An 11,268-nucleotide genomic window follows, 5' to 3' on the forward strand; every position below is an offset into this window, starting at 1 on the left:
CTATCTTTTTGCTATTGTAAACAGTGCTGCAGTAAACATGGGTGTGCATATATCTGTTCGTGTAAAGGCTCTTATTTCTCTAGGATATATTCCAAGGAGTGGGATTGCTGGGTCATATGGTAGCTCTATTTCTAGCTTTTTAAGGAAGCACCAAATCGATTTCCAAAGTGGGTGTACTATTTGACATTCCCACTAGCAGTGTAAAAGTGTTCCAATCTCTCCACAGCCTCTCCGACATTTATTATTTTGCATTTTTGGATTAATGCCACCCATGTTGGAGTAAGATGAAATCTCATTGTAATTTTGATCCACAATTCTGTAATGGCTAATGCTCGTGAACATTTCCTCATGTATTTGTAAGCTACCTGAATGTCTTCTTTAGTGAAGTGTCTCTTCATATCTTTTGCGTATTTTTTAATAGGGTTATTTGTCTTTTTGTCGTTGAGTTTTTGCAGTATCATGTAGATTTTAGAGATCAGGTGCTGATCGGAAATGTCCAACAGGTATTCTTCTCACAAAAGAAGGTTCTCTCAGCCCTGTGTTCCCTCCTCATCCCCATTTCTCAAGGTCCACTCTTGAATCCTTCGGGCTAGTATGATCTTGCCTCATGACCCCCATAGCTCCTTTCTGTAAGAATGTGGAGACTTTTGCTGTTCTCTCATATGATGGGGATATATGATTTCTGTATCACACACCTCAATGGGAATTGAACCCAAATCTCTCAGAAATTAGAAAGAAAAGAAACTCACAAATGAAGGCGTTTCCGGATTATAGTGGTGACCATGCCCGCCTAACAAATGTAAATTGCCGGTTCGAAAGGCAGCAGACATACTTGGAGCAGTATGCCTTCCCGAAACCCTGATGGCATAGTGGTTAAGTGCTACGGTTCCTAACTAAAAGATCACCAGTTCGAATCCACCAGGCGCTCTTTGCAAAGTCCATCGGGTCGGTTCTATTCTGCCCTATAGGGTGTCTTTGAGTCGGAATCACTGGACCGCAGTAGGTTTTGTTTTTTGGTTTGCCTTCAGGAATCCGGGAGAGGCTGTCCCGTTGCCTACTCATGGGTGGTAGGTGGTCACAGCTGCGGGGAGGAAATGACAATCACGCCTTTCAAAGAGTCAGATGGTCATCCTAAGAGAGCTGTGCCACATAGCTAGATCTTTCTGGGTTGATCCTCTCTAGTTGGGACGTCCTCTCTTCTCGAAAATTCGAAGCATAAAACGTTGGCAGCGCCTGAGCTTTGCCACCGCGTCCTTTTCTTCTCCCCAGCGGGACAGCTGCCTGAGCAGTCAAGACGCTTTTGCCCCAGGCCGTTTCGGCCTGAGTCCGGGTTTCATTTTAATCTACTGAAAACCAAACCCATTCGCTTACGGTGGATTCCTACCCTTGGAGACCCTATAGGACAGAGTAGAACCGCCCCACAGCATTTCCGAGGCTGTAAATGTTTGCGGAAGCAGGCTGCTACATCATTCTCCTGCGGAGCCGCTGGTGTGTTCAGAACTTTCCATTGTCAGCCGACCGCTTAAGCACTGTACCACCAAGGATCCGTATGGTTCTGCTGTAATGACCTGGAAAAGCCTGGTACTCTGAACTACTGGAGACAGTGCCTACTGCAGCGTGGACCGGCAGGTCGATTCCTGAAATAAGGGAAGATGAAGCAGTGCAGCCATGTGGGTAAATAGCTCTAGTGATAAAGCGCTCGCTTAGCGTGCGGCAGATAAAGAGATCGATACCCACATTCTTCCCATTTTGTGTTTCAGGCTTTGACCATTGAAAAACGAGAAAATACTGAACTCTTTGAATTTAGATGTCTAAGTGCATGCTCCTTCAGTTTTATTACTTATGGGCACTTACAATATATAGATCTAGAGTTTTATAATTTGTTTTTTCAGAGAGGCTGTGATTTCAAGAGGGCTTTGCATGTCCAGTTCCTATTTTTCTCCCTTCCTATCTCTTGGCCCTAAATGCAGTCACAGACCTGAGGAGTGCAGGGCAGAGCCCAGGAAATAAAGTCCCAGCTTCTTGGCTAGAGGACTGAAAAGGGGAACCCCAAGCAACAAGAAAGTACTTCTGAGACTGTAGAGGATAGGAGTTCAAGAACTCTAACCCATAGAGTTGTCTGAACCTATAAAGTTGTCTGAACTCTAGGATGCACCTCAGAGCTAAAATGTGTGTCTCCCATCCTAAGCAACACTCCATGAACTTTGAGACTGAACTAAGAGATAGACCACTGCCCACGTCCATCCTGGATACTATCCAATCTCCCTTTAACTGGTAAGTGTAAATTATGGTTCATAGTTTTGTTCCCAAAATTCAACTGGACTGAATACAATCATTATAAATCTCTTAAAGGAATCACAGACGCATAATCTTGAAAAAAAACATGGAAGACAGTATTATAAGTTCTGTTTGGTGTGTTAAAAAGTAAATGGAGCTAGTCACATAAATGCAAGTGGAGGTATAGAGTAACGGAGGATGTTTGGACTGGAGATAAAGTTGGGAACTATTTATTCTTTCTCTCAGTCAGTCGTCAGTCAACTAATGCTAACAGAGCTCCTCTTAAGTTTCATGTCAACAAAGGAGATTGTGGAAGGTGAAAGGGGGATTAAGATCTGTGAGGGTGTAAGATCCAGATCATTGGAACATCAGAGTAAAAAGGTGGACACAATTGTCTGAGGTCCCGCAGCCCACAGGGTCCTATCACCTGGTGTGGACTTCACACCCCCTGTAGTGGAATTCTTCCGGGTATCATTGGCTTAGATGGAGTGACTTTATACAGCAATGATTATGATTTTAGAAAACTGGAAATTGGCCAAACAGTCTCTTGGAGACTAAGATTGTATATCTCAGTTCCTCAGTGAGCCTTGCTCAAAGAGGTGCACTCTTGGTGAAGCCAGCAGCATCTCAATCTCATAATCTGAAGGTCCTGAGTTCAAGACTCTGGAAGGGCATGTATTCCTCTTTTCACACTCCACAGAATAATGCACCACAGTAAAAACAAAACAATAATAATAATAAAAAAAAATTCCATTGAGGTGACTTCCACTCAGGGACAGAGTAGAACTGGCACATAGGGTTTCCAAGGAGCCGCTGGTGGATTCAAAATGTCAACCTTTCCTTTAGCAGCCGAACTCTTAACCACTGTGCAACCGGGACTTCCAACACCTTAAAAGCATCAGACAAATGCTGTCAAATAATGATTTGAAGACTGGCCCCATTATTCACTGAAAAACGCTGAATTTTGTAGTCTTTTGAGGCTGTCAGGGGTTTGAATAAAATGGAAGAATAAAGTGGTTTCGATTTCCCCAATAAACTGCAAGCCGGGTTTTATCCTTTTTCTTCCTCACCATCTCATGAAGGAAACAGAAGTTTCTCTCCCAACTTCGGCTTTGATGGTGCTCAACCTGCAGATGTGGGTTCAAGATGTTTTAAAGTCATTCATTCATTTATTCAGCTGACAAATATTTCTTGAGTACATATTTTGTGTCAGGGACTGTTCTGGGAGCAAGAATTTCAAGAGTGAATAACCCACAAAAATCCCATCCATGTAGAAATCCATTGCCATCGAGTCAATTCCCACTTATAGCAGCCCTATAAGACAGAGAAGAACTGCTCCATAGGGTTTTCAAGGAGTGGCAGGTAGATTCAAACAGCTGTTAGCAGCCTGAGCTCTTAACCACTGCACCACTAGGGCTCCACACACTTCGTAGAGCTACATCCTAATTCACAGTGCGGGGGCAGGGAGGGAAGAAACAGACAAGAACCAACAAGAAAAATGCCTCCAAATATGGTGAAGATATAAAATAGTAAATAATAAGAAAATGAAGAGATTAGAAGCTGAAGGTGGTGTGCTCAGCTTGCAGAGGAAGAGACAGGAAATTTTTCACCTTGAAGATGCCATTTAGTCTTTTCTTCCTCCAGCCAGGTCCTCTAACACTGTCATTAGAATGATTTTTACCTATGAAGGCAACTGGCGATTATGAGAGCTTCTTTCTCTAAAGGCTTGTTGGCTTAGTTGGATGAATGGTAGTATAGGAGGCCTGAGGTGGAACTCCTTCACATGTTTCTTCATTTGGAAAATGAGGAATAGAAAATTCCCTGGGTAGATTAATACCTAAAGCATGACCACAGCAATAGGAGCTACTTCTGTATTAGGTGCCATTTCCCTGTACAACACTGGTCTCTGGCACAGAGCTTGTATCATAGGTGCTCATTAGGGACTGAACAAATGGATTTACAGATGAAGATTAGAATCCACCAGGGTTCCTGTTACAGACTAAATTAAGCTCACCACCTCCCAATACTTGTTGGAATCCCCTATAGCTATGGATGTAATCCTATGTGGGAATAGGGTTTTCTTGATTATGTTAATGACGCCACATTAGTGTAGGGTGTATCCTAAACCTAATTACTTCTGAGTGATGTAAAGAGTCACATAGACACATAGACAAGCCAGCACAAATGCGGGAAGACAGAAGCATATACTACCGCCACCTCCCCCCCCGCCCCAAGGGGGAAAAAAAAATACAGAGCTCAGGGAGTGGAGAACTTTTAACTTTAAATCAATTTCAACTCATAAACCATATCATAGGGGCTGAAAATTTTCATTTGTGGTGAGACTTTTACTTAGAGTGGGAGAAGTCGCAGGACTGCCTAAAACGTTGCACAGGAAGAAGAGAAAAATTATTTCTATCAGAAGATTTATTAAAATTAATAAATTTTCTCCTTTTAGTGTCCCCATTCAGACTTAAGGGGCAGTCTGTGGCAGAGAAGAAACAGTAGTGCCACCTGAGGCTTTTTGTTGCCAGTTTCCAAAATCCATTGGGGAAATAGAAAGTTGCTGAAAAGTTAGGAAAGTAGAAAAATTTTGTTAAAGAGGAAGACTGGCTTAAGAAAGAGAGCCCAAGACTAGAATAAGGAAGATTGCTTTTTGTCTAAGGTAAAGACAAAGAGGTCTGAGGACCTGCAAGAATAAGAACATGTACATTTACTTGGTAGAACTTCCCTGAGTGGCCAAACAAGTGCTAACCCAGATGCAGGGCCACCGCCTCTGCAGATAAATGTGTGTCCCTGGCAGAACACAGCATGGACGCTTCAGATCAGGATTTCTCAGTCTGCACACTATTGACATTTGGGGCCAGATTAATTCTATTTTAGGAGCCTGTCCTACACATTGGAGAATATTTAGCATCATCCTTGGCCTCTACCGACTAGATGCATGACCATCCCTGGGTGATCTGCTCTGGTAAAGATTACAGCCTAGGAAACCCTGTGGGGTAGTTCTACTCTGTCTTACAGGCTCACTATGAGTTGGAATCGACTCAACTGCACACAGCAACAATTCCATGTCTCTACTCCCCTCCGAAATTGATTATATTTGTTCATATCAGGGGCTTGTTCGTTCTTTCTGAGGGTAGAAGGATTATTAAGGTTAAACATTATATGTTCAAAGTAGGTCTCACAATACATACTAGGGGTGAATTTTAAAGGGTTGCTTCCCGAGTCCCACTTCCAATACTTTTTATATAAGCCAGTGCCCTCGTAAATAGGGAATAAAAATCTCCATAACTGGAATTCATATTTAAGAACCACAAATCTAGATTACAAAACTGAAAAGAGAGCTGGTTTAAAGACTTTATATCCTAAATGTAACCAGGGATAAGCTCCAAAAACTGTTTTCAATGGAAGCTCATACTTATTATACATATGAGTTTAGAATGGTTCTAAAAAAGTTTAGCCCAGTTCAGGCCATTTCAAAACTGATTAATTTTGTACCTTAGATACTGTTTCACCACAAATCCTTCGGTGTGATAATAAGGGATGTGTTGGTTAGTATAAGGTCCAGGAAATACCCAAACCCTAGATACTAATGCTTATGTATCTGCTGTCCTCTCAGTGCACCCTCATTATTACAATAAGCCTTAATTAAGACTGAGATCATTTGAAGGAGGGCAGCTTATCATCTAGTTATGGAAGCAGGCAGTGAGAGAGGAAAGTTGTGCCTCAAGGGCTAGATTTTCTGCACAGGGAGCCCTCTGTCCTGCCAAGCCTCAAGCTTACAGCAGCCTTGGCAGCAGACTAATTTTACCATGACATCTGGAATTCCAAAAGATGTAAATATGGCCTGGGAAGCCCTGATGGAAAGACCAGTCTAGATCCATCTCCATGCTACTGCTAAGGTAAGCACCTGTGATAAATGTGGCACTGAGGTCCATGGGGTGAGGACAGAATGGCTGCCTTGGCTTGTGGGTTTAACTCTATTCTGGAGGAAGAAGTGGGGAGAGGTGAGGCAGCAAAAAATGAGTGCATTGAGCTCTTTTTTATTACCTATGAAGAAACAATGCTCAGGGTCAATAGAGATGTTCAGATGTTAACATTTCCAAGTGAAATTGTAGAAATGTTTGTCATTGAGTTCAAGATCTGTCTCCAGAAAAAGGAATTGCCTATTTGATGCGCTTGTAAAGTAAGCTGCCCTCTTTGTTCTTTTCCAGAAAATGGTGCCCAGTAAAAATGATCATAGTTGCTTTTTAAACCAATATAAAAAAAAAAAAAAAACTCATTGCCCTCAAGTTGATTCCGCCTCATTGCATCCCTGTAGGACAGAGTAGACCTGCCACAGAGGGTTTCCAAGGAGCAGGTGGTGGATTTGAACTGTGGATCTTTTGATTAGCAGGCTAAAGCTTAACCACTGGGCACCCAGGGCCCCAGCTGCTTTTGTAGTAAAAGCCAAATATTTATTTGTGAGACACTGAGTTCATATCCTGTTTGGCAGCGGGCAATGCAGAAGCAAATAAATCAAAGAAAAACAAACCCATTGCCATCGAGGTGATTGCAACTCAGAGCGGCCCTGTAGGACAGAAGAGAACTGCCCCGTTTCCAAGAAGCGCCTGATGAATTAGAACTGCAGACCTTTTCGTTAGCAGTCATAGCTCTTAACCACTATATCACCAGCAAATGGAAGGTAGATAAATTGCCAAAACTCACACAGAGTCAGCTCAGAGTAGGAATACAAATCAGTTTGTCAAATTTGAAAGCCCACTGTCCTATGAATCTTCATCTGCCTTGTGACTGACCCTGTACTGGGCTGTCTGGTTTATAATTTAAAACAAAATCATAACAAAATAAAACCAGAATTTTGAATACTCAGGATCCATGAGTGTAGCTATGAAAAGAGTTCTCTTTCTTTTCAGTTTTGCAATGGGCCAAGATTCAATTCAGGAGGTTCAATAACTTTTCTGTTTATTCTTAGTCCATACAAAAATTCTATCATCACGTTAAGTTGTAAACCATCTTCGCTGAGAAATTCGGTATTTCCCTTTTCTTGCTAATGAAAATCCGTGAACAGATAGAGGATGTGCTCTTTTCATAACTCTTCCTCCACTCTCTAGCTGTAGTTTCTGCCCATTCCTGGTTTGTGAGGGTGGGATGGAAAGGTAAGGAGCCTAGAAGTTACTTAGTTGCCTGAAACTCTTGAAATACTGCTTCATGCTCTCTGGGCCTAGTATGTGTTTAAAGGTCACACTTTGTGTGGTGGACATTGTTATAAGTTTTCTGGAAATTACTTTTCAATTATGAATACAGCCAAGCCAGCTTTCTCAAGCTTAGTATTTGTATGGTATATTCTTTCCTATCCCCTTTTGCTCAACTTGTGTCTTTATGTCTCACGTATGTTTCTTCTTATGAGCAAGCAGTCAGGATCTGATTTTTAATCTATTCTGAAGATCTCTGTAATTAAATGCATATTTGGTTCATTTAAATCTAATGTGATTTCTGATACACTGAGGTTTAAATCTCCTGTTTTAATTTTTCTTTGCTATTTATCCTATCTGTTCCTCTGTTCTTCCTTTACTGCTGTGTGTGTGTGCCTGAACTATTCATGAATTCCATTTTAACTCTTCCACTGAGTTTTTATTTTTAATGGCTTTAATGAAGTATGTCATACACTGTAGAATTCATCCATATGCAGTGTACAATTCAAAGGTTTTCCTGTATTCATTGTGGAATGAAAAACTTGGTTTGGCCCTTTGACTCTGATGTTTTGAAAATAACTCCAAGAAATTAAGCTGCTTTTGTTTTGTAAAATAGCCAAGCAAGGAGGGACTACAGAAGCCCCACACCTTCAGGAAGGTTGGGGCCTGATGCAGTCATGCACGTTTATTGATTGAATCTATCATAATTATGCATTAAGGCTGAAGTCACGCATATTTATCGAGTTCCCAATGATTAGGGAACCCAGGACTTTGGAGGATTCTTTCTGAGATCTCCCAGATCATCCATGTATGGGAGAAGGAAAAGCACATCCCTGGGGTTCCTTGCAGGGAACTCTCCCAGGTCTTACCTGATGTTTCTCTATACTTGTATCCTTTCTGGTCATTATAAATGGATAACTGTAAGTTCAGGTCACAATCTCCATTATACAGAATTAAAGGAGCCTGGTTTCCAGTGGTTAGTAGCTTGGCTGCTAACCGACATGTTGGTGGCTCAAACCCACCAGCTGTTCCATGGGAGAAAAATGTGGCAGAATGCTTCCTTAGAGATTACAGCCTAGGAAACCGTGTAGGGCAGCTCGCTGTCACTTAGGGTTGACAGCAATGGGTTTGGATATGAAGAATGAACAGATCCACAGGGTCCATGAGCAGCAGGGGCTGGCAGTATGCAGTTGATTTGTGTAGCTCTTGGTGGCTGGGTGATAGGAAAAGTCTGCATGAGCAGATGATGAAGAAGATCAGTGTCCTTCTAGACTGTGATCTAGTACCAAAGGATTAGAGAGAGAGACAGAGGCAAATAGAGAGAGACATCAGATGGCCTGAAACGTAGGTAGCCGTGCAGACTCTTAAGCCTAAGGCCCCTCCCTGATGACCTGGCCTCAGGTGGCCAGCGATGTTTTGACACAGCTCAGGAGAGCCAGGGATGAGGTCTGACATAACTCTGGGTGGTTAGGGTCAGAGAGTAATTGCCACAAAAGTGGCTGGTGACAAAGAGTGCAATGTTTTCTTCTCAGTTTAAAGTATTTTTCAAGTTCTTTTACTGGTGGTTTTATACAATATTTGTCCTTTTGGAACTGACTAATTTCACTCAGCATAATGCCTTCCAGGTTCCTCCATGTTATGAAATGTTTCACAGATTCCTCACTGTTCTTTATGGATGTGTAGTATTCCATTGTGTGAATAGACCATAATTTATTTATCCATTCATCCATTGATGGGCACCTTGGTTGCTTCCATCTTTTTGCTATTCAAACAGTGCTGCAGTAAACATGGGTGTGCATGTATCTGTTTGTGTAAAACCTCTTATTTCTCTAGGATATATTCTGAGGAGTGGGATTGCTGGATCGTATGGTAGTTCTATTTCTAAGCTTTTAAGGAAGTGCCAAATCGATTTGCAAAGTGGTTGTACCATTCGACATTCCCACCAGCAGTGTGTAAGTGTTCCAGTCTCTCCACAGTCTCTCCAAAATTTGTCATTTTTGTTTTTTGCATTAATGCCAGCCTCGTTGGAGTAAGATGAAATCTCATTGTAATTTTAATCTGCAATTCTCTAATGGCTAATGATTGTGAACATTTCCTCATGAATCTGCTAGCTATCTGAATGTCTTCTTTAGTGAAGTGTCTCTTCATATCTTTTGCCTATTTTTTAATAGGGTTATTTGTCTTTTTGTAGTTGAGTTTTTGCAGTATCATGTAGATTTTAGAGATCAGGTGCTGATCGGAAATGTCCAACAGGTATTCTTCTCACAAAAGAATGTTCTCTCAGCCCTGTATTCCATCCTCACCGCCATTTCTCAAGGTCCACTCTTGAATCCTTCGGTCTAGTATGATCTTGCCTCATGACCCCCATAGCTCCTTTCTGTAAGAATGTGGAGACTTTTGCTGTTCTCGCATATGATGGGGATATACGATTTCTACATCACACACTTCAGTGGGAATTGAACCCAAATCTCTCAGAAATTAGAAAGAAAAGAAACTCACAAATTAAGGGGTTTCCGGATTATAGTGGTGACCAAGCTCGCCTAAGAAATGTAAGATCTTGGTTCGAAATCCAGCAGGCATACCTGGAGCCATATACCTTCCGGAAGCCCTGATGGCATAGTGCTTAAGTGCTATGGTTGCTAATGAAAAGATCAGCAGTTCGAATCCGCCAGGCGCTCTTTGCAAAGTCCATCGGGTTGGTTCTTTTCTGCCCTATAGGGTCTCTATGAGTCGGAATCGACTGGACCGCAGTAGGTTCTGTTTTTTGGTTTCCCTTCCAGCATCGGGGAGAGGCTGTCCCGTTGCCTAGTCATGGGTGGTCACAGCTGCGGGGAGCAAATGACAGTCACGCCTTTCAAAGAGTCAGATGGTCATCCTAAGAGAGCTGTGCCACATAGCTAGACCGTTCTGGCTTGATCCTTTCTATTTGGGGCGTCCTCTTTTCTCGAAAATCAGAAGCATAAAATGTTGGCGGCGCCTGAACTTTGCCACCGCGTCCTTTTCTTCTCCCCAGCGGGACAGCTGGCTGAGCAGTCAAGACGCTCTTGCCCCAGGCCATTTCGGGCTGAGTCCGGGTTTCATTTTAATCTACTAAAAACCAAACCCATTCGCTTACAGTGGATTCCTACCCTTGGAGACTCTGTAGGACAGAGTAGAAGCGCCCCCACAGGATTTCCAAGGCTGTAAATGTTTGCGGAACCAGGCTGCTGCATCATTCTCTTGCGGAGCCGCTGGTGTGTTGAAAACTTTCGGTTATCAGCCGACCGCTTAAGCACTGTACCACCAAGGATCCGTATGGTTCTGCTATAATGACCTGGAAAAGCCTGGTACTCTGAACTGCTGGAGATAGTGCGTACTGGAGTGTGGACCGGCAGTTCGATTCCTGAGTAAATCTAAGAAAAAGTAGTTGGTACCGTATGGGGAATTAGCTCAAGTGGTAGAGCGCTCGCTTAGCATGCGAGAGGTAGTGGGATCGACACCCGCATTCTCCAAATTTTGCATTTCAGACTTTGACCTTTGAAAAACGAGAAAATACTGAACTCTTTGAAATTAGATGTCTAAGTACATGCTTCTTCAGTTTTATTACTTATGAGCACTTACAATACATTTCTTCAGTTTTATTACTTATGAGCACTTACAATACATAGAGGTAGAGTTTTATACTTTGTTTTTTCAGAGAAGCTGTGATTTCAAGAGGGCGTTGCATGTCCAGTTCCTATTTTTCTCTCTTTTCTTCCTCCCTCTTGGCCCTAAATGCAGTCACAGGCCTGAAGAGTGCAGGGCAGAGCCTAGGAATTAA

General features: G+C 42.4%; 1 non-coding gene across 1 annotated transcript; it reads left to right on the forward strand.

Annotated features, from left to right (window-relative positions):
- The first annotated feature begins 10,887 nt into the window (after positions 1-10,887).
- Positions 10,888-10,960, forward strand: TRNAA-AGC (transfer RNA alanine (anticodon AGC)). The gene has a single exon. It is a non-coding gene; the product is annotated as a tRNA-Ala (tRNA).
- Positions 10,961-11,268: the final 308 nt, after the last annotated feature.

Source organism: Elephas maximus, chromosome 1 (genome assembly GCF_024166365.1).
Source record: "Elephas maximus indicus isolate mEleMax1 chromosome 1, mEleMax1 primary haplotype, whole genome shotgun sequence".
In the NCBI taxonomy this organism is placed as follows: Eukaryota; Metazoa; Chordata; class Mammalia; order Proboscidea; family Elephantidae; genus Elephas; species Elephas maximus.